The sequence below is a fragment of the Bubalus kerabau genome, chromosome 3, assembly GCF_029407905.1.
Source record: "Bubalus kerabau isolate K-KA32 ecotype Philippines breed swamp buffalo chromosome 3, PCC_UOA_SB_1v2, whole genome shotgun sequence".
Classification (NCBI taxonomy): domain Eukaryota; kingdom Metazoa; phylum Chordata; class Mammalia; order Artiodactyla; family Bovidae; genus Bubalus; species Bubalus kerabau.
In genome coordinates this window covers 96,062,923-96,087,666 of record NC_073626.1, presented here as the reverse complement: position 1 = coordinate 96,087,666, position 24,744 = coordinate 96,062,923, and the positions used below count along the sequence as shown (strand labels likewise).

Sequence of the window (24,744 nt, the reverse complement as noted above, 5' to 3'; positions counted from 1 at the left end):
GTTGCCAGATACATAGATTTTCTGAGTGACACACAAAATAAGCTGCCTTTTTAAGAAATTGCAATTTAAAAATAGGTAAAATTGATGTTTCGGGAAAGAAAATCTAAATATATATTTTTTCATATTGTGATAGTGCCTGTAGGCCATCTCAATGATGACGGGCATTGAATTTGCCTTTAGTAATAACTTTGATCCAATCCAGGTTGAAGTGCTCTGTTTTGTTGTCATGTCTCTTTAGTCTCCCTCAGTCTAGAAGAATCTCTCAGGGCCCCATTTGGAACAAGTTTAGATCACAGGGTAATAATTTTGCAGAATATCCCTCAACCTGAATTGTCTGATGTTTCTGTATGATTAGATTCAGACCATGCATTTTTGGCAGAGATACAACAGAAGTGATGCTCTGATCACTGTGCTGCTTTTTTAGCAGGTAATGCATGAATTTGATTTGTCCCATTGCTGGTGATATTACCTTTGATCACTCAACTTCAGTTGATGATTGTCAAGTTACTCCATTGTAGTGTTTTTATATTTGAAATTAATAAGCATTTTATAGGGAAGTACTTTGAGATTATCTACACATTCCATTCATTATCAGACTTTCACCTGCTAGTAAAAGTATCCATTACTTTTTGTTTCTTGGTTACCAAAGATGATTTTCCATTTTTACTATTATTTCTCTTGTACTTATTGTTTGGTACTCCATCACAAGCAAGAGCTTTGTCTTCTCATTCATTTATTTATCCATTCATTTCAATCAGGATTAACTCATGGGTTCTCATTCTACTCATTGGGTTTTAATCTCTTGCTATGATTAGTTCTTTTGATGTCCAAATTATCTCAGATTTGGTCAACAGGAGCCACTTTAACAGAGCTCCTGTGTCCTTTTGACATAAAATTCTGAAAGAGATGGGAATACCAGACCACCTGATCTGCCTCTTGAGAAATTTGTATGCAGGTCAGGAAGCAACAGTTAGAACTGGACGTGGAACAACAGACTGGTTCCAAATAGGAAAAGGAGTACATCAAGGCTGTATATTGTCACCCTGCTTATTTAACTTCTATGCAGAGTACATTATGAGAAATGCTGGGCTGGAATAAGCACAAGCTGGAATCAAGATTGCCGGGAGAAATATCAATAACCTCAGATATGCAGATGACCCCACCCTTATGGCAGAAAGTGAAGAGGAACTAAAAAGCCTCTTGATGAAAGTGAAAGTGGAGAGTGAAAAAGTGGGCTTAAAGGCTCAACATTCAGAAAACAAAGATCATGGCATCTGGTCCCATCACTTCATGGGAAATAGATGGGGAAACAGTGGAAACAGTGTTAGACTGTATTTTTTGGGCTCCAAAATCACTGCAGATGGTGACTGCAGCCATGAAATTAAAAGACGTTTACTCCTTGGAAGGAAAGTTATGACCAACCTAGATAGCATATTCAAAAGCAGAGACATTACTTTGCCAACAAAGGTCTGTCTAGTCAAGGCTATGGTTTTTCCAGTGGTCATGTATGGATGTGAGAGTTGGACTGTGAAGAAGGCTGAGCACCGAAGAATTGATGCTTTTGAACTGTGGTGTTGGAGAAGACTCTTAAGAGTCCCTTGGCCTGCAAGGAGATCCAACCAGTCCATTCTGAAGGAGATCAGCCCTGGTATTTCTTTGGAAGGCATGATGCTAAAGCTGAAACTCCAGTCCTTTGGCCACCTCATGCGAAGAGTTGACTCATTGGAAAAGACTCTGATGCTGGGAGGGACTGGGGGCAAGAGGAGAAGGGGACGACAGAGGATGAGATGGCTGGATGGCATCACTGACTCGGTGGACGTGAGTCTGGGTGAACTCCGGGAGTTGGTGATGGACATGGAGGCGTGGCGTGCTGTGATTCATGGGATCGCAAAGAGTCGGACACAACTGAGCGACTGAACTGAACTGAACTGAACCAGTCTGTTACAAGTTCAATCTGTTGGCTTCCCTTCTCCAACTGTGGAATCAAATATTTCTCTCCTAAGAATCTTAGTTCCTCTTAATGTTGAATTGCATTTGAAAACCAAGATCTAGGAACTAGATGTGTTTATTGCTATTAGGATATTGCTGTTTATATGTCCTGTCAGTAGACAAAATTTTGGACCATGTATATAGGTTTATATACTCAAAATAAAACACCAACATTCTTATGCCTCTCTCTGTCTCTGTCACACAGATACACATATACACACACACACACACACACACACCTCTTTAGAACTTTAGTTTGATACTTATATATCCAACTGTAACCCACCTCCATAGGATTCATTTTACACTTCATCTTTCCAGCTACTCACATATTTTCCTCATTTCTCTGACAGTGACAAATCTGTTACATTGTTTTGTATCTCTCTGAATGGAAGTCTGGGCCCATTACTGCTGTCATTGATGCCATGTGCTGCCATGTAGATGCCCCTGTCTTCACATGTAGCCTAGCTCTGGGCCTGCTGTCATTACTGTGTCCCTCTCTATGTGGATTCCTCTTCACTCCCATAACCTCTGACATCCTATCCTGGGCTTCTGTTATAGTTTCATTATTGCCCTATCAATATTGTAGGCAGATTCTTTACCCACTGAGCTTTCCCAGTGGTTCAGTGGGTAAAGAATCTGCCTGCAATGCAGGAGACACAGGTGATGTAGGTTCAATCCTTGGGTTGGGATGATCCCCTGGAGGAGGAAATGGCAATCCACTCCAGTTTTCTTGCCTGAGAAATCCCACGGACAGAGGAGCCTGGCCAGCTACAGTCCAAAGGGTTAGAGTCAGACATAAGTAAGCACGTACCAGGCACTCATTGCCCTCCCAGTGGGAAAGTCCTCCTTCAATCCACTCAGTATTCAATATCTCTTGCTGGGCTATTGTAATTTCTGCCATCCTCTTCATCCTAGTCAGGCTCTAAAATCCCACACAGAGCTAGGTCTTCCTTCCAGGCATGTACTCTTACAGCTGTGGATTAATTTATTCAGGGAGGCAGGAAGGAAGGCATACAGGAAGGAAGGGAGACAGGGTGACAGAAAGAGAAGAATTTTAAAACATTAGGAAAGTTGGGACCCAAGAAATCTTTACAAAAGTATTTTTACATTTTTAATGGCTTGTTTAGGGGGAGTTCCAATTTTTATTTTTCTACTCTTAATAACTATGTTCAAATGTGTTGTTTTTCAGGCTTTCTATATATTCATTGGAATGTATTGGGTCTTTTCATTTTAGGTGGTCTAACGTATTTTCAGTGTTTTGGACATTCCTCATTAGAGTTTGAAAATAAAACACATTTTCTGTTTTCATTGTATAAAATTGATAAATATCTATGAGGTTTTATTTATTCCTTAGGATTTTCAGATTTTCTTCTTCCTTGCTTATCTACTATCAACTCTATTTAAGACTTTAAAAAAGTATCAAAGTCTTACATGGCATTTCTATTTCAATTTCTCTTTTATATTCAAACAGTTTTGTTTCTGTATTACTCGGTTCAGTTCAGTTACTCAGTCGTGTCTACCTCTTTGCAACCCCATGTACTGCAGCACACCAGGCTTCCCTGTCCATCACCAGCTCTCGGAGCTTGCTCAAACTCATGTCCATTGGGTTGGTGATGCCATCCAACCATCTCATGTTTCTGTATTATGAAACAATATTATTTAGCATGTGAAGATCTAAGAAAATGTCCCACATTGATTAAGAGCACAGAGTCGAAGTCACATTTAACCACTGTATTACTTAAGCTCTACAGTTTCCTCATTTGTAAAAATCAGAATAATACTGGGTTGGCCAAAATGTTCATTCAGTTTTTTCCATAAGATTGCTTTAGTAACGCTTAGTTGTCTAAATTCATTTGAAACGATTTTGTCGGATTATATCGACAGCTGTGATATCAGCATCCATTAAAAAAAATTAAGTTGTTGAATTTTTGTATAGCCATTTTAATATTGAAGATGAAAGGAGAAAAAGCAATGTTTTCAGTATATTATGCTTTATTGCTTCATGAAAGGGAAAAACACAGCTGAAATAAAAAGATTTGTGCTGTGTATGAAGAAGGTGCATGACTGATTGAATGTATCAGAAGTGGTTTACAAAGCTTTGCGCTGAAGATTTCTCACCAGATGATGAGATGGTGGGGTAGACCAGTTGAAGTTGATGGCAATCAAATCGAGACTAATTGAGAACAATCAACATTATACTATGTGGGAGAGAGCTGACATACTCAGAATATCCAAATAAAGTGTTGAAAGTTATTTTCACCAGCTTGGTTATGTTAATCACTTTGGTATTTGAGTTCCACATAAGTTAAGTGAAAAAAGCCTTCTTAACCATATTTCTGTATGCGATTCTCTCCTTAAACATAATGAAAATGTTCCATTTTTAAAGTGGATTCTGTACAATAATATGGAATGGAAAGCGATCATGGGGCAAGCAAACTGAACACCACTAGCCACACCAAAGGCCAGTCTTCATCTGGGCAGGGAAGCACATATTTCCTAAAACGCTTAGCAATTCTCATCACACTATCAGATTTCCTTAAAGAAACCTCTAGCCTTTTCTATTCTATTGGTTTCCTCTATTTCTTTGCATTGTTCACCAAAGAAGGCTTTCTTATCTCTCCTTGCTATTCTTTGGAACTCTGCGTTCAGATGCATATATCTTTCCTTTTCTCCTTTGCCTTTTGCTTCCCTTCTTTTCTCAACTATTTGTGAGGTCTCCTCAAACAACCACTTTGTCTTCCTGCATTTCTGTTTCTATTTGTAAACTCAATGAGCTATATTATTCAAATTAAAATAGAAAATGGCTGGTTTTGATATCCAATGATATAATACAGACAGGTTTGATTTTATACAAGTGTTTAATGGATAAAAGTTACAAGGAGCTGGATGACTGAAAAAAAAAAGTACCTGAAAAATATAAAAGGACAATAGAAATAAAGTGTAGGGCACTGGGCACATATTTTGAATTTTTGCTGAGAAAGGCCTACCTGTGGTCCCTGAAGAAATGAAACATAGGTCTGACAACTTTGACTAAACATTGTAAAAACATTGATCTAGAATAGAAGACTTAGTCAATGGTGAGTTCTAAACTATTTAGCTGGAAAATAGAAAAGGACGTTGAAATACAGATAAAATGTTCTTCTTAGGAAAATACATGCCCAACATTACTGAAATAAAAGGAAGGTATTTGAAGAATGTTTTGTTTCTTTCTATTGTAGTGTTTTCTGGGTTTTTTTGTTTGTTTGTTTGTTTGTTTTTAAGGAAAATCTTCAAGTGTGATTTAAAAACAAGCTCAAGTTTAAATAAATTAAGCTGATAAAATGTGAGTTACTGGTCTTGTTAAGTTTTACTTCAAGGAGACTAAAGTAAATTGAAATGCGTTTAACTTTATTAAACAATTATTGCCACAAAACGTGTCACCTTGAAATTGATTCATTTAACAAAGCAAAGCATAGCATATAAAGACTTAAATTAGCATATTTATTGACATGGCTTATAAATATGCTTTCTTTGTCACCAAATTATTTTTCCCTTTTTGGTCAAAACAAGGCAAAAATATTTATTTTGATAATCACCTTTTCTACAAAAAACATTCAATTGATCTTAGTAAATGATTTATGGATGTGATCTTATTTACACAGTTGCCCTCCAAGGATAATGCTTTGTACTATTAAATGCTATTTAGTTCTCAATCAACTTTAAGAACTTAAGGAATATAAAATGTATATTTATCAGACTTCTCCAATTTTACTGTATAATCTTTTAACTTAATTTTTTTGCTTGTTAGATTAAAGGTTTTTGTAGGAGCATACTTTTCCAACAACCTGCTTAAAGATCATTCTCTGTTGGAAATGTGGTAGAGAATAACAGGAAGCAACTTCTTGCAAAATCAATATGATACAAACATTAATCAGGAATAATCACTTAAGGCCACAGGAAGTGCCCATTACTTTATCCTCTGGAGAAGCGGGTAAGTGGAAGATGATGATTTGGGCACTTATTGTAAGATATTTTAAAAATAACCAACCACAATAAATGTAGTCCAGTTAAATAAAGAAATAAAATTTGAATATTCATCAAACCTAAATTGCTAACTATGCTCTAGGGAAAACTGACAAACCCTATTTCTGGAGAAAATTATGATATAGGTGCAAAGTCATAATTTCCCTTTATAAAAGAGCTTGAAATAAAGATAGGAAAATAAAATACAACAGTAACACTGAAATCAAGCAATGGTTCTATATTGACATTATAAAGTGGAAGAAACATTAGCTGGCTATACATATTGAATTCTTTACTCAACAAGAAGAATATATTAAGCATTGACCATGTTAATTGAATATTAGGGGGTAAGAAAGACTGAGAAAAGAAGATAACCATAGATGTTCTGCAAAACCAGAATACAAAAGATGGATTTTAAAGTCTAGGAATCAGAATAAAATTATATAAATAATTATATATAACAACTGTTTCATATAAAATTATATACAAATATTATTAAAAATAACAATTTTTAACAAAGGTCCATATAGTCAAAGCTATGATTTTTCCAGTAGTCATGTACAGATGTGAGAGTTGAACCATAAAGAATTGATGCTTTTGAATTTCAGTGCTAGAGAAAACTCTCGAGAGTCCCTTGAACAGCAAGGAGATCAAACCAGTCAATCCTAAAGGAAACCAACCCTGAATATTCATTGGAAGGACAAATATTGAAGCTCCAATCCTTTGGTCATCTGATGTGAAAAGCTAACTCTTTGGAAAAGACCCTGGTGTTGAGAAAGATTGAGGGCAAGAGAAGAAGGGAGTGACAGAGGATGAGATGGTTTGTTGGCATCATTGACCCAATGAACATGTGTTTGGGCAAGCTCTGGAAGATAGTGAAGGACAGGGAAGCCTGGCTTGTTGCATCCATGGGGTCCCAAATAATAGTCAGACATGACTTAGGGACTGAAAAACAAAAATAATACTTCAATGAGTTTTAAAAAATATTTAATATTAAAGTTCTGTGGTATAGAATATAAGTTCCCCTTATGGAAGTAATTTCAACTTTCATGAAGAAATCTCTCTGATTTCTCTTCTTTTTCTTCTTTTCTTCTTACTTACTCTTTACTTTGCATTTCAAGAGAAGAACGGCACTTACAGCATCTATAAGGTCATGAAATGCAAGTGGCTGCCTCAATATTTAAAATTTTCAGATAATTGAAAAATCAAGTAAATTAAATATAGGACAATATTTTCATTTAATCTTTTCCAAGACAGTATTGCTACTTTCAAAGTTTAGTTAGAATATCTAATCAAATTTGTGGAGAGTATTGCAACTTAATAGGCTGCTGAAGAAATGTAGAGTGTTTGGAGAAGACATCAAGCCACACTTTACTCTGTTTGACAACTATTATTTATGGTCTGTCACTTTCCACTAATCTTAACCCTTACCTTATTCCGAAACTTAATATGAACTCACACCCACAAACTTTTGGGGAACAATTCTGGGCCATAAAACTTAAATCTAAAATAATCTAAAAGCAATTTTAATACCAAACTATGCTGTGCTCTCTGCTGTGCTTAGTCACTGAGTCATGTCTGACTCATTGTGATCCCATGGACTGTAGTCCGTCAGGCTCCTCTGTCTGTGGGGATTCTCCAGGCAAGAATACTGGAGTGAGTTACCGTGCCCTCCTCCGGGAGACCTTCTCAATCCAGAGATAGAACCCAGGTTTCCCACATTGCAGGCAGATTCTTTACCATCTGAGCCACCAGGGAAGCCCTACCAAACCATATACAACCTTAATTTTTAATTTGACCCTAATGTTAATTATTTTATAGACCCAACTCTAACTCTACTAATAAGTACTAATATTAATGCATACTTAAATCCAGAAGTAATTTAGAATACCCAGAGCCAGGAACACCAAATGTATGTGTAATTATTCCCTTATTTATGCTTATTGATACTAGTTAATATAATTGATGATAAATAATAGATTATTAATTTTTAATTAATTACATGTTGCCACTGGGATATATATTATTTTTAAGCAACATTCCTGGAAAAGTAATTGAAATACATAGTATTGACTATTATGTTAAAGTATATATATTAACATATACTTACAACATTTAAATTATATATATATATAAATAATTTTAAATAATAGGGAAACTAATCATAACCTATCTAATATATCATAAATAGGTATGAATAAATCATGATGAATGTTATCTTGAAGAAAATGAAAAAAAAATCTGAAATATGACAAATTTGTTTAGTGGGCAGCACTGAATACTGGGCTTATAAGTGATGTTTCTTTTTTCCTCTCTTTCTATTTTTTCTTTTCTCCAAATTTTCTCTAATATGTATAAATTAATTTCATAATCAAAACATATTTAATAAATGATGCTACTATAATTATAAAAAAAATAGAAGGTAAGTTATAAATTTAGTTATACCTAACATAACAGAAGTTCTAAATGCTTTTTAGGTGAATATAGAGTTTATTTTGGAGAAGACAATGGCACCCCACTCCAGTACTCTTGCCTGGGAAATCCCATGGGCGGAGGAGCCTGGTAGGCTGCAGTCCATGGGGTCGCTAAGAGTCAGATACAACTGAACAACTTCACTTTCACTTTTTACTTTCATGCATTGGAGAAGGAAATGGCAACCCACCCCAGTGTTCTTGCCTGGAGAATCCCAGGGACAGGGGAGCCTGGTGGTCTGCCGTCTATGGGGTCGCACAGAGTCGGACGCGACTGAAGCGACTTAGCAGCAGCAGCAGCAGAGTTTATTTGATTCAGCAAAAATTTATGAAAATATAAAATCCAGATTTATACTTTTCCATGATCTCTTTGACAGGAAAGTTCCTTTGGTGAGAACTTACCCATGTTAAAACTTACTGAAGAAATAAAATAAATTATCATAATTACTTCTGATCAAATTCTGCAAATGTGCAAGCATTTTTTCTGGAAGTAGAAAGCATCTAAATTGTGTGTAATTTTTACAGAGATATAATTAATTAACCCAAAGAATTTTTACAAAAAGGAATATTGGTTTAATGAATCAAATAATATATAATGTTATTTTTAAAAATAAATAAGTGCAGGAAAGTTTCTCTTCTGTTTAGGACACCTTATGCATTACTAAACTAACATGATGTAGAGTTTCAAAAATAGGTCACAATGCTTTCATTGCTTAAAACTTATTAGGACATCAATTTGGATGCAATACATTGATAGAAACAAAGTCAAATATTGATACAGAACATAATATTACTGAATAAATATTGATTGATTTACTATGGAAAATTTGAAACTTAGTTTTTAAAAGTATTGTCAAAATCAATAGGAAGGGTACATAGTAGCCCACGCTGCCTCATTCAGTTGTTGACATAGTCTACTGACTTTTCAAATTTCTATCAAAGGAAAGATTCACAGTTATTAGATGCAAAGCACTCATATTGTCATGTGAACTATTCACTTACTAATAATACCTCATCTCTTCCTTGTAAACTTTCTTCATTCTTTTCCCAAATGTGAACCTATTCTGGACCAAAATATATTATTTCCAAGAAAGGTTAAGAACAATAACATCTTTTTTCTTCAGCATGTACTCTGTATCATACTACTTATATTTAATTTCATCCTGTTTTAAAAATATTCCAAAATGGTACATTTATCTAAGACCAAGAATCATTATTTTTCCTCAAACAACATGAAGTGTACTGAATTATACTGAATGACTAAGTCCTGTCCAATTGCCAGAAATTGTCCATACTAAATATACCTCTCTACTATTTCTTTGAGGTTTTTCTTCTTTCCTTTTTTAATCTACTCTTTGCTTGTACCTTTAGTAAAATCTAAGATTATTCATTAGAAAATATATTCATAATATAAATTATGAAATCACCTTTCAAATGAAGTGATGACCTCCTAACTGAAAATGCACATGATTGCATAGGAAACAGGAGAAGAAAAATCTTATTATAGATACTAGCATTAACATAAGGAAAAATCTATTCTGCCCATTCAAGCACTTTGTCTTTAATACAGAACTTCTACATAGGTGTGATTATTATTGTGGAAACCAAGCAAAAGAAAAAGATATATAAAATCCACCATTTCCTTTCAAGTGTGCTTTAATCTGAGAAAGTAGTTAAGGACAGAATACTTTTAAAGTTTGTATCTAAACATTGTTAAAAATCAAGGTGGAAGAAGGGGAAGCTGTTTGTGTTTTACTTCTCACAACAGGTTGTATGCACTTATTCTAAGATGATCTATCCTTTTAAAAGCTATAAAAATTCTCTTAAAATACATTCTGTAAAGCTAAAGAGCACCAAGACTTTGGGTCCCCCCATGGCCCATTTTATCCTCCCCATAACAATCTTTTAGGCTTCTCTGGTGGCTCAGTGGTAAAGAATCCATCTGCCAATGCAGGAGAGGCAGATTCAATGCCTGGGTCAGAAAGATTCCTTGAGAAAGAAATGGCAACCCACTCCAGTATTCTTGCCCGGACAAGAATCCCATGGACAGAGGAGCCTGGCAGGCTACAGTCCATGGGGTCACAAAGGAGTCAGACAAAACTTAGCGACTAAAAACTACAAGCAGTCTGTTAGTTTTGTCCAAGGACAAAACATACTCAGTGCTTCACTGAAGCTATTAAATAACTTTTTGAGACTCCAAAATGTCAATTCCACCAAAGCATTAACATCTAAAAGAAACTTCTTTCAATTGCTACTGCCTTTTATTCCTGATGCTGTCTATCCCAAAGATTCCTGGACTAACTACCTCTAACATTACACATTTACTGAAAACAGTTGTAAAGAGAATGCAAAAAAAAAAAAAAAAAGGCCTGTCACCCTCCATAAGCATCTTTGTAGCTTCCCTTTGCTGTGCAGCCCTGACATTTCAGTAATTGCTTTAACCTTAGTGCAGCCGGGCTTTGTGCCTTCCCTAGATGAAACATTTCCTAGACTACTTATTTTAGAAGTTCTCTGCTTTGATTACTAAGGCACTAACTTTCTCCTCTGCCCTGGCCAAGGCTGCTTTTAGCCTGTCAACATGTCTTAATCAAGTTTTGTTTTGTTTTGGTTTTTTTTTCAGTGAAAATGGAGTACCCATGGTGAAAAGTGGTTTCATCATTTCCTGTCTTCTTTTAAAGCTCAGTCTGGTAGACTAAATTTACTTTACGAAGCTGATTGGCATTTTTCAGTAACTGCAAATTTAGTGGGAAATGATGTTTATAACAAGTACCTCTGAAAAAGTTAGTAGCTTCTTTATAAGGTTTGTTGGCAATCAAGATGGTTTCAAATTGAAATAAACCATGTAAGGTATTATAAACACTTTAAAAAGTTATCCCTATTATCTTTGTTTCAGGGCACCAAACACTTTTCAGTGTTTCTGAGTGTTACCTGTTCTCTTGAGAGGTGGTGGCACATGGAGGGGAGTGGAGAGGACTTAGATCATATACATTTTAAAGAGTAGTAGTTTTTCTAGAGCAATCTAATGCAATCCTCAAATAAGTTTAAAAGTAATAAAAGATGAGATCAAGATACTAGTTAAGCAACTAGTTACTTGGTTAAGGGCATGGTTGCAAAACCTCTAATAGTGATAGTAATTTTAAAAATTTAAAACTTTGAAATCCTTTGAATATTTTTTCATATTACTTCTTTGTTGGGAAATGGCCCATAATGTTGCTGATGGTGTTAAATGGGACAGTATTGTAATTAATACTCCCGTGTATTTTCTCTTATATTTTATTTTTATTCATGACTATTTTCACATGCAATCAAGTAAGCGCTTCTGCACCAGGTTTCAGGGAAGGGATCATGCTATAAAAGAAAGAAGAAACAAGAACAGAGATCATTCTTGGGTTTTGAATTTGACAATCTAGGGTACAGACAAATAGAAATATCCAAGCTATAAGCAATAGATTTCAGGTGCCATAAAGAACACTGGCAAAGCTCCCCTGGCATGAACTCTACTTCTTATTCTTAGTCTATACTAGGTAGTATTCTTGATTATAAGGGGAAATAGATTGAGAGCTAGTAAGGATGGAGAACCTTACTTACAACCCACTCCAGTATTTTTGCCTGGAGAATCCCCCTGGACAGAGGAGCTTGGTGGGCTACAGTCCATGGGTTTGCAAAGAGTCGGACACGACTGAGCAACCAAGTACACACACACATACACACACACACACACACACACACACACACACACAGATGGAAAAAAGAGGTAAAATGCTAAATTTAATGATTCAACTTATGTTCTAAGCTTGTGTACTAAGGTGTGAGCCCAGAAATTACCACATGGTATTTCCAAGCAAAAGGGGCTTGAGACAGCCTCTCAGAATTCCTCCATACCCTGGCATTGCCCAGGATCAGTAGGTCTATTCTTGTTCCTTTAAAGGTGGCAAGTTAATAGTGCAGTAATCCCTGCCCTCTTCTGTTATACTTGTGAAGAACTGAAGTATAGGATAGAAAAAGGTTAGACTCCAAGATGGCTTAAGATCCAAACTAGGGACCACCCAGCTTGTACTTTGTGAGTTTCATTGGTCACCAGTGAAGATACAAAGATAAACCAGGTATGCCGACCCAAATTTTGTGCTACCTAGCCCACCTCTTCACCTAAAACCCTAGGATTTAAAGATGAGTAAATGGTCAAGTGAGGCAATTTTAAAGTGGTTTGATTAAGAATCCTCAATCCAGTGAAAGTTGAAGTGAGAACTCATACTAAAAATTAAGAAGTATTATCAGAAAATAAAGTTATATTTTCTTCTCTGAGTTAGTGAACTAAAACTACATCATCATTTGTTTATAGAGTGGCAAGCAAAATTCCTTGGCATGTGTGTAATATGTAACCATTATTACATATTGTATTTAAAGCCAAAACAGAGAGACTATTCTAAGAATAAGCTTAATATGAGAAGATAAAAGAAAAAAAATTTATATAATTTTCAGAAGCATGGAGTTAATATATTAGATTCACAGCTAGTCCTAGTCTAACCAAAGAAAAGATGATAGCTTTTTTTTTTTTTAATTTGGCAAGCATTTGAGTTCACAATAGATAAAGGAGTCAGAAATGCTCTCCTCTTGTACTAAATCTCCTATTCTTCTTTCCAACTCTATTTAGCTGTGGAAAACTGCAGCAATAAAGTGTAATAGTCATGGTTTTCTATTTCCTCCTTATTACTGCTTTCTTCTCTTCCTTAGTTGTTTTTATTTCTCTTGCATTTTCTATGCATAATCTTTATCTTACTTCCTGCTCATTCAGTTTCTGCACTTCTCTCTTCTCCCTCCTGTCTTCTCATAAATCAAGATAAATGTAAAAATATAACATAGAGCAAAATGAGTTTAGATACAAGACCATTTATTTATTTTTTTATAAGCTAAATAAACCTTCTCCACTTACATTAATTACTTTAAATAAATGATAAGAAATTATGAGCAAATTGTAAATAAAATTTTAAATGAAAACAATCTTATTCATAATTTAAGGAAAAAAATCAGTGAAAGATACAAATTTTCACATACCGGATTTGCAAAATTTTAATTGGTGAAATTATATAGGTAAAGTAATTTAAAATTTTATTTATCAACATATCTGTCTCAATAAAACTGAAAAAAAATTGGCAAAACCTAGTTCAGGTTAAGTAAGGGATGGAGAAATAGCTATACACACATGCTTTGGTAGAAGAGTAAATGGATGCAATGTTTTTTGGCAATATCTATCCAAATAATGAAAAATGCAGAAAATCTTAAATTCAGCAACTCCAGGTGTAAGAATTTAACCTGAAAGACACATTTTCAAATTAATGACAAGGTATATGAAAAAGGGTATATTATAATATTGTTTTGTATTGCAAAACTAAAAACTCCAATATCCTCTGGTAAAGCACTGGTTGAATAATGTGCTTGGTGACTTTCTAAAGGTGAGATAAGTGCTGATATGGAAACTTTTCAGAGTTATTATTAAGAGAATAATAATTGAGGTATTATATTTGTATGATATCATACCTTTTAAGTACAAATAATATGTATGCTAAATACTTCAGTTGCGATGCCCTCCTCCAGGGGATCTTCCTGACCCAGGGGTTGAACCCGATTCTCTCACATCTCCTACGCTGGCAAACAGGTTCTTTACCACTAGCACCACCTCGACTATCAAGAATATATCTAGCTTTCCAAAACTACATGTAGAATCATTCTACTATTCATGTAGAATAGTAGAATAAATATTTACTGTTGTAGTCTGCTATTTTCATTTAGTATTATACTGAGAGTGGTTTTCCATATCAATAAATATTTTCTTTTTATATTTACAAAAAAAAGAATATATCTATATGTATATATAGGATTGTGTAATATAAACTTAAAGGAAGATAGACACAGAGTTAGAATGTTAAATGACAATAATTTCTCAAAAAGATATATAAGAATTGATTTCTGTGTGTGTGTATGTTGCTCAGTCGTGTCAGACTCTTTGCGACCCCAAGGACTGTAGCTCACCAGGCTCCTCTGTCCATGGAATTCTCCATGGTAATATACATGTTTCAATAATGTTCTCTCAAATCATCCCACCCTCACCCTTTTATCCACACCTTCTCCAGCACTTATTGTTTGTAGACTTTTGATTAACTGTTTAAACATTGGGACATGTGTATTTGTCTCTTTTTCCTAACAAAAGGTGTTTTCTGGGCTGAGACATTAATACATGTTCATATTCATTTTATGCTTTTCTGTACTAAACAAAACCACATAAATGTTATTTTTTAAATGGAAAAATAACCAGTTTCTACCTCACATCTCTTATGTACTTTAAAGTATAAGGTTTTAAACAATAGAATCTTTAGTACAATCTCATTTGGGGCCCTGCACTGAAATTAACTTTAGGGTTTTCAACACTCTTCTTTTTATCATTCCTTTAGATTCTTTAAATATTAACCATTTTTTAGATTCTTCCTGCCCTCATTCAGACCTGGAGTTGCTCAGACACTTATACCACATGCCTGCCTAGTATTTACATGAAATTACTGTTAGCTAGAAGTATTTGATTACACTAAATTGTCAGTAATTGATCATTTTTTATAACATCCTTACAAAAGTATTTGTACTTTAAAGACAAAAATGGTTAATAGAACATTTTGTCTTTTATGGTAGAATATTAGATATGATTTACATGTTAAAAAGATATTCTTTAGAAAGAATTCCTATTTTCCCTGAAATAGGGGCATATAAGAATGGCAGTCAGTTTAGGGTTAACAGGGTTTGTATAGGTCAGAATGGGGTAAGGTTTTGCTAAGGTAATAAAATGTAAAAATGTCACTGGCTTAATACAATAAAGCATGTCAAATAAGTTCCCTTGACAGTAATGGCAAAAGAATGGACTGGAGAATTGAGCCAAAATAATTCCGTGTATCTATAGACAAAACTGACCCATTTCTATCCACTTCACATTTCACTGGCTAACACAATCACATGGCTTACCTAAGTCTAAAAGGTATGGAAGTGCAATTTTCCCTCCATAATGAAAAGAGAACAGGATATTGGAAACAGTAGAATTGTTCCTAAAGTGGGCTTTTATTTAGCCTATCAAACTCTATTTCCAAGTATTTGAAAACTACTAGTAGAAGAAACAGCACAAAATTATTATATTAAAATAATTTTCACTTTGCTAAATAATTCCAGCACTTCTCAATCTCTGTTGTTGTTGTTGTTTAGTCACTAAGTCATGTCCAACTCTTTGTGTCCCCATGGACTGCAGGGCAACAGGCTCCTCTGTCTTTCACTGTCTCCAAGAGTTTGCTCAAATTCACATCCATTGAGTTGGTGATGCTATCTAACTGTCTCACCCTCTTCCTCCTCACTTCTCCTTTTGCCTTCGATCTTTCCAGCATGAGTGTATTTTCCAAAGAGTCATTCTTTGCATCAGATGGCCACAGCATTGGAGCTTCAGCTTTAACATCAGTTTTTCCAAATGAATATTCAGGGTTGATTTCCTGTAGGATTGACTGGTTTGATTTCTTTGCAGTTCAAGGAACTCGCAAGGACCTTCTCCAATACCACAGTTCAAAAGCATCAGTTCTTCAGTGGTCAGCCTTCTTTAGATCAATTATCATATCCCTACATGACTACTGGAAAAACCATAGCTTTGAAAATACAGACTTGTTGGCAAAGTGATCAGATCAGATCAGTCACTCAGTCGTGTCCGACCCTTTGCGACCCCATGAATCGCAGCACGCCAGGCCTCCCTGTCCATCACCAACTCCTGGAGTTCACTCAGACTCACGTCCATCGAGTCAGTGATGCCATTCAGCCATCTCATCCTCTGTCGTCCCCTTCTCCTCCTGCCCCCAATCCCTCCCAGCATCAGAGTCTTTTCCAATGAGTTAACTCTTCGCATGAGGTGGCCAAAGTACTGGAGTTTCAGCTTTAGCATCATGCCTTCCAAAGAAATCCCAGGGCTGATCTCCTTCAGAATGGACTGGTTGGATCTCCTTGCAAAGTGATGTCTCTGCTTAATACACTGTCTGTGTTTGTCATAACTTTCCTTCCTAGGAGAATGTCTTTTAATTTCAAGGCAGCAGTCACCAACTGCAGTGATTTCTAAGCCCAAGAAAATAAAATCCGTCACTGTTTCCACTTTTTTACCTTCTATTTTCCATGCAAGGATGGAAGTGGATGTCATGATCTTAGTTTTTTAAATGTTGAGTTTTAAGGCAGCTTTTTCACTCTCATAAAGAGGCTCTTTAGTTCCTCTTTACTTTCTGCCATTAGATTGGTATCATCTGCATATATGAAGTTGTTGATATTTCTCCCAACCATCTTGCTTCCAGCTTGTGCTTCATCCAGCCTGTCACTTTGCATGATGTATTCTGCATAAAAGCTAAATATTAGGGTGACAATATACAGCCTTTTCATACTCTTTTCCCTATTTGGAACCAAACAGTTGTTTCATGTCCAGTTCTAACTGTTGCTTCTTGACCCACATATAGATTTCTCAGGAGACTGGTAAGGTGGGCTGGTATTCCCATCTATTTAAGTATTTTCCACTGTGTTTTTTTTGTTGTTGTTTTTGTTTTTATCCACACAAAGTCTTTAGCATAGTCAACGAAGCAGATGTAGACTTTTTCTAGAATTCTCTTGCTTTTTACACAATCCAACAAATAGTGTCAGTTTAATCTCTGGTTCCTCTGCCTCTTCGAAACCCAGCTTGTACATCTGGAAGTTCTCAGTTCATGTATTGCTGAAGCCTAACTTGAAGGATTTTGAGCATAATCTTGCTAGCATGTGGAAAAAGTGCAATTGTATGGTAATTTGAACATTCTTTGACATTGCCCTTTTTTGGGACTGAAATGAAAATTGCCCTTTTCCAGTCCTGTGGGCATTGCTGAGTTTTCCAAATTTGCTGGCATATCGAGTGCAGCACTTCAGAGCATCAACTTTTAGAATGTTAAAGAGTGCAGCCAGAATTCTGTCACCTGCACTATCTGTGTTTGTAATAATGCTTCCCAAGGCCTGCTTGACCAACAGATTAGGATGTCCAACTCTAGGTTATTGACCACACCATCATGGTTATTTGGGTCATTAAGACATTTTTTTCTATAGTTCTTCTGTGAATTCTTGCCGCCTCTTCTTAATGTCTTCTGCTTCTGTTAGGTTCTTACTGATTCTGTCCTTTATTGTGCCTATCCTTGCATGATGTGTTCACTTGGTATATCCAGCTTTCTTGAAGAAATATCTAGTATTTCCCATTCTATGGTTTTCCTCTCTTTATTTGTATTGTTCTTTTAAGAAGGCCTTCTTATCTCTCCTTGCCATTCTCTCAAACTCTGCATTCAGTTGAGTATATCTCTCCCTTTCTCCCTTGTCTTTGACTTCTCTTCTTTCCTCAGGTATTTGTCTCTGACAACCACTTTGCCTTCTTGCATTTCTTTCCCTTTGAGATCGTTTTGGTCACCACCTCCTGTACAATGTTACAAACCTCAGTCCATAGTCCTTCAGGCAGACTTCCACCAGATCTAATCCATTGAATCTGTTCTTCACCTCCACTGTATGAGCATAAGGGATTTGATTTAAATCATACCTCAATGGCCTAATGGTTTTCCCTACTTCAATGTATGCCTGAATTTTGCAGTAAGGAGCTCATGATCTGAGCCACAGTCAGCTCCAGGTCTTATTTTGGCTGCCTGGATAAAGCTTCTCCAACAAAATCAATCTGATTTTAGCATTGGCCATCCAGTGATATCCAGCTGTGGAGTCATCTCTTGCGTTGTTGGAAGACGGTGTTTGCCATGACTAGTGAATTCTCTTGACAAAACTATATTAGCCTTTCCCTGCTTCATTTTGTACTCCAAGGCCAAACTTGCCTGTTATTCTGGATATCTCTTGACTTCCTGCTTTTGCATTCCAATCCCCTATGATAAAAAGGACACCTTTTTGGAGTTAGTTATAGAAGGTGTTATAGATCTTCATAGAACTAGTCAACTTCAGTTTCTTTGACATCAGTAGTTGGGACATAGACTTGGATTACTGTGATGTTGAATGATTTGCCTAGGAAATAAACTGAGATCATTGTTTTTTGGTTTTTTTTTTTTTGAGGTTTCACCTAAGTACTGCATTTTGAACTCTTTCATTGACTATGAAGGCTACTCCATTTCTTCTAAGGGATTCTTGCCCGCAGTAGTAGATATAATGGTTATCTGAATCAAATTTACCCCTTCCCTTCGATTTTAGTTCACTGATTCCTAAGATGCTGATATTCATTCTTGCCATATCCTGCTTGACCATATCCAATATACTTTAAATCATGGACTTAACATTCCAGGTTCCTCTGTAATATTATTCTTTACAAGACCAGCTTTTACTTTTACTACTTGACCTATCCACAACTGAAAGTCATTCCTGCTTTGGCCCAGCCACTTCATTCTTTCTGGGTCTATAGTAATGCCCTCCTCTCTTCTCCAGAAACATATCGGATACCGCCACACCTGGGGCCTCGTTTTCTAGTGTCATGTCTTTTTGCCTTTGCATATTGTTTATGGGGTTCTTGAGGCAAGAATACTGGAGTGGGTTGCCATTTCTTCCTCCAGCAGGCCATGTTTTGTCAGAACTCTCCAGTATGACCTGTCCGTTTTGGGTGGCCCTGCATGGCATGGCTCAGCTCGTAGCTTCATTGAGTTATGCAAGCCCTTTTGCCACGACAAGGCTGTGACCCATGAAGGGGTCAATCTTTATTACAAAGTCTATTTCTCAACTTTTAATTAATTTTCCTTCATATCTTTCTGAACTTCTTTTTGAAAGCTAGAAGTTAATCCATAGAGCAAAGCAAGAACATAGAAAAGTAGTAGGAAACCAAGTAGTCAATACAGAGCTAGACTCAAATCTCAGCTCTAAAATTTACTAGCTGTGTGGTCTTCGACCCATTAATTAATCTTGGAACTTGACTTTATCAGCTAAGTTTTGGAATGACCTATTATTAGGGTTTTACAAAGGCCAGCTAATGTTTATGTGTTAACTCATTGCCCAGTACGTAGGAAGTACTCATTAAATGAATTAACTTCAGAAAGGGGCACGTATATAAGGCAAAGACATTTTCCTCTTGTTTTCTCTGTAAATAATTCTATGCAAAGAGAGAAAGAATGCAAATGCATTTATGCTGTTCATTGAAAATTTAACCTGAGTCTGTGAAGAGATGCTACTCAGCTGTTAAAGTGTTAGAAGTGTGTTATCTTTCTATTAAAAACTGAACCAATGGCACTAACACAATACTGATGTTATAATTTTGATACAGTTGCTGCAATGACACCAATTCAGATTCTCAGGTGTCTCTTTTTAAACATTCACTGTTGCAATTCAATTCTTAAAGTGCACATGCCATGTTATTAGTAATTGGATTTAAAACTTTAGTAAAATGGAATATAAAATGCAACTCAAATAAAGTATCCTTTAACTTCATCTCCCATGATATAGAAGAAAGATTTTTTAATAGTACCTTTATTATTTCAGTATATTCTTATGAGCACGGCTTTCAATGTTAGTCCCAAATGCATCACTGTGTTCCATTTTTATATCATAAGATAATATAGAAGGCCAAGCTGATCTGTATATCTCCAGACTCACAGTAAAATGAGGAGGTGTAATTTCTCATGAGTGATGATTTTACTAGAGACTGCAGTTTTCATAAAACATCTGGATTACTATAGCAAAACTGGTTTTGATTTTTCTTAGATGTAAATATAATATCCATATGTAGCATAACAAGATTTTCCGCTTTTCTCTCTTTTGGTCAGCCCCTGTAGTTGTTGAATAAATCAAGAACTGTTTACATTTTGTTCAGTATTCAGCTTCATTTCCATCTAGTGTAACATGTGTGGTGAATGTAATGTATTCATTTTTCAAGAAAATTTTCTATTCTTCTGACACCATGCATGATTCAGCAAGACACCATCAAAGTCAATGATAGCTTTGCTGAACTGTCCTTCTATCACAATCTGAATACCATAATAGTCCTATAAAGTAGCTAACATTTTTTCTCTTCCATGCCAGTAATCCATTATGTAATGTTTCCATACAGCTCATATCTTAAATCATGCCTTCTTTACTAGCATAATCTTCTTTTGGACAGACTTTTAACATTTATACCTGTGAAGCTATCTTCCTGCACATCTGATCTTAATCTAATTCCTCTTAAACCTCACTTTAACCTATTTGTCAAATAACCAAAGTCATTTAAACTATCAGTGTGGGTTACTACTGATCCGTCAGTGCTGAAAATTGTAATCACACTGGGCAGTCCTTGCTTATACCTAACCTCTTATTGCTACAAATCTTACCCAACTTCAAACTTTTGGTTCTGTGTTCCCAATTTTAATCATATTTCTGGTTCTTGGGATTTAGTTCTTTGTTTTTACTAACCAACTCATATAAAAGAATCTCTTGTTCTCTCTACATATAATATCTTCTTGATGCTTACAGAGCCAAAGCCTAACACCAACCATTAGATAATACCTTATTAGTTAGAGAAATAGCTCTGTGTGGGAGGGCTATAGGACATGCAATCAGTGTTAATTTAGGGGATATTTCCTTTTTTAATGATATGCCCCAAATATTGACCACTTTTCACCCAAATTTGAGAGCAATGAAAATACTGCCTGCGTATTTGTTGCAATAGTTTGAGGTCCTGTCATGTGCCAGGCAGTGAACTAGGTGCCCGGGATACAGTGATCACTAACAGAGACGTGATTTCTGCCTCCTAATTCAGTTTATTTGGAGAGATGGATAATTAAGTGTGAGATTACAATATGGTATGATAAAACCTGGGCTCCCCTTGGTGGCTCAGTGGTAAATAATCCGCCTGCCAATGTAGGAGACATGGGTTTGATCCCTTGGTTGGAAAGAATCCCTGGAGAAGGAAATGGCAACCCACTCCAGTATTCTTGCGTGGGAAATCCTGAACAAAGGAACCAGGTGGGCTATGGTCCATGGGGTCACAACGAGTTGTACATGACTGAGTGACTAAACAGAAGCAACAGTGATAAAACTTACTTGGTGACAACATGGAACACTCAGACGAATGTTCCTAAAGTACAAAGGTAAGCTCTGAGAGATAATTAGGTATTAGCTCAGTGAAGCAGCAGTGGTATGAGCATTTCTGAGAGAGGAACCATCATGTGCAAAGGGGCTGAGGATTTTTCTTCACTTGCTTTTGCTTTCTACAAATTGAAGTCTTGTTGCATAAAACACTAGAATCATCCCATAGCCTTGATATTACATTTTTTCCACTTTGGAGGGCAGCCTATTGGATTGAAAGCAATCACAGTGCCAGAAACTATAAAGTTGTCACATTAGTTCTGTCATTAGGCAGGTTCAGGAGTGTGGCATGACTTTCTATGGCCTCATTTTCCTCATCCTCACCCTGCCATCTTGTACTGTTACAAGAAAATGCACTTACAGACTTCTCGGTGTCACAGAATTAGAATGAACACATCTGTAGAGAATTGATTAGTTTTCTTTCTAGTTGAGATGTACAACATGCACTGGATGATGAAGCTTTGGTGTGCATGCCAGGCAAGAATAAATAGGCAGGTACCACCCAGGGCATGGATTCCTCTTGGTGGCTAGGAAAACTGCCATTTGAAAAGGAGGCTTTCATTTAGCCAACATATGAAGCTAGATATTCTTGATTTTCACAGATCTCAGAAAGAATACTAAAAATGGGGCACTTTTTTTTTTTTGCTAGAAAAACCGCCTTCAAATTTTAAAAAAAGCCAAAAAGCCTAAATCTAAATGGAACAGGGTATCAGATCTGACATTTTCCGTTGTCCCAGAATTAGTCAACAGGAGTCAAAGCTGAGACATGGGGTGGCAGTTACTACAAATTCTACAGAGAATTACAAACAATTGGGATTAGACACCACTTCTTATGAATAAAATATGCTGAAAGTGACAGGGTGTCACACCCCAAGTTTTGACTGCAAGAAGACTCTGGCTTCTGTTTTACTTACTCTCTCAATTTTTATCTTGCTCTCTATGAGGGAAGCTAGCTACCTAGTTGCAAGCTGCCCACAGACAGGCCCTCAAGACAAGGATCTGAAATCTGCAGTCAACAGCCAGTGAGAACTTGAGTCCTGAATTGTGTCCCCTCCCCAAACTCATATGTTAAAGAGCTAACTCCCAGAACCTCAGATATGACTGCATTTAGAAGCAGAGTCTTTTCAGAGAAAATTAAGTGAGGTCAGTAGCACGGGCCTAATACAGTGTGAACCGAGTCCTTATAAAAAGAGGAAATTTGAATACAGGTACAGAGGGAAAAGGATGTGAAAACAATGGTAGAAGACCAAGGGCTGATACAGAGCCTCCTCTCACAGACCTGGGCAGGAACCAACTCTGCCAACACCTGGTCCTCAGACTTTTGGCCTCTAGAACTGTGAAAAAGTAAAAGCTTTTGTTTAAACTACCAAGGCTGTTGTACCAAAGAAACTAACACACCTGCCAACAACCATGTGTGTGTGCTTGTCAGTAGATCTTTTGTGGCCTGTCAAAAGTCAGAAGACTGAATTTGGAAGAAGGTCCCCCCTCAGACTGAGACTTGGGAAATTGTTACAGATGTACTGGAAATAGGAAAGTCAGGAAAGGGAATCTAGTGTGTGGTGAAAATGATGGATGTATTAGGTGTGGTATAAAGATGGAAGTGATTTCATCCAAAGGCATCATGGATATTTGAGACTGGACTTTAAGAGTGAGGTCCCTTCACAAGGATAGAAACATCTCTACCTTGAGAATATATTACATATTTGATATAGAAAATATATAGCTGATAATATCAATGTGGAAAGAATAAAACTTTGGAAAATAGCATAAAAATGGAAGAGAGGATCTTCCTCTCTTTAATGATACAGGAAAATCACTTTAATGACCAAGGAAGAAAAGTGAAGAAAGGAAAAGTCCTACAAGTGAGATAGCTACAAATGTGTCTTGAAACCAAAGGGAGATGACCAAATTTGAAGCTAACAGAAAAAGCTGAAAATAGATTTCTGTTTCTTTCTGTAGTTGGGTATATATACCAGAATATTCTCCACTTCCCTTCTTTCATTAGTAATCTTTGAAGGTTCCTCCTTATTACTTTGAGGGTGCATTTTAACCTCAACCAGAATTTCTACCCGTCCTACCAGTTGGCCAAAGCCAAGTCCCATATCTGCTGTGTGTATGTCATCTCTCTGCTCTGTCTCATTATATCTCCTTATTACCTCTTCTTACATACAGTTTGTGCATGTGTGCTTACTTGCTCAGTCGTGTCTGACTCTTTGCAACCCTATGGACTGTATCCCACCAGGCTCCTCTGTTCATGTGACTTCCCAAACAAGAATAATGGAGTAGGGTGCCATTCCCTCCTCCAGAGGATCTTCCTGATACAGGAATTAAGCCTGCATCTCCTGCATTGTAGGTGGATTCTTTACCATCTGAGCCACCAGGGAAGCCTATATATAGTTTACTAGTTCTAATTCCATGGGCTTCCCTCATAGCTCAATCAGTAAAGAATCTGCCTGCAATGCAGGAGACCCAGGTTCGATTCCTGGTTCAGGAAAATTCCCTGGAGAAGGAAATGGTAATCCACTCCAGTATTCTTGCCTAGAAAATCCCATGGACAGAGGAGCCTGGTGGGCTACAGTCCATGGGATTGCAAGAGTTGGACACGACTTAGTGACTAAAACACCTAAACCACCACCATTTCTAATTCCATGCCTCAAAAAAGTAATATATGCTAAATTTGAGTGTGTGCCATTTGTATAATTTTCTGTACATTTCTGTGTTTGAAATATTTTATAATTTATAAACTCAACCAATGGAAAAAGTATTTGGGGGCCATGGGAAATAATGATTTTTTTTTAATAAAAAAGGAATTGTTCAAATTCTACTATCTGTTGGGAACCACCATAAAATGTTGGCAAATATCTTTTCAGCCTTTTTCTATATATGTCTACATGTAATTATTTTATTGAGTGTTTATAATATTTATGTTGGGATTATCCTTTATAGTGTAGTACAACCTACTTTTCTCATGTAAAATTCATAGTGAAACATTATATTTTTTATAAATATTTTGATGAATATTTTCTGAGCATGGTCTTTGAAGGCTACATGTTAAATCTTTGCATGCCCAAGTTTATATATTGAGTCTGCTACTATTGGTCAGTCTGCAAGGAGATCAAACAGTCTGTCCTAAAGGAAATCCGTCCTGAATATTCATTGGAAGGACTGA

General features: G+C 36.3%; 1 protein-coding gene and 1 long non-coding RNA gene across 10 annotated transcripts in view; one reads left to right on the top strand and one right to left on the bottom strand.

The window, feature by feature from the left end:
• GALNT13 (polypeptide N-acetylgalactosaminyltransferase 13) overlaps positions 1–24,744 on the top strand; it is a 952,843-nt gene that overhangs the window by 185,152 nt on the left and 742,947 nt on the right. The window lies entirely within an intron of this gene.
• LOC129646419 (uncharacterized) overlaps positions 7,089–24,744 on the bottom strand; it is a 56,304-nt gene continuing 38,648 nt past the window's right edge. For both annotated transcript variants that reach the window (XR_008711911.1, XR_008711910.1), the window contains exon 4: positions 7,089–7,137. This is a non-coding gene — a long non-coding RNA (uncharacterized LOC129646419). The remainder of the gene's footprint in view (positions 7,138–24,744) is intronic.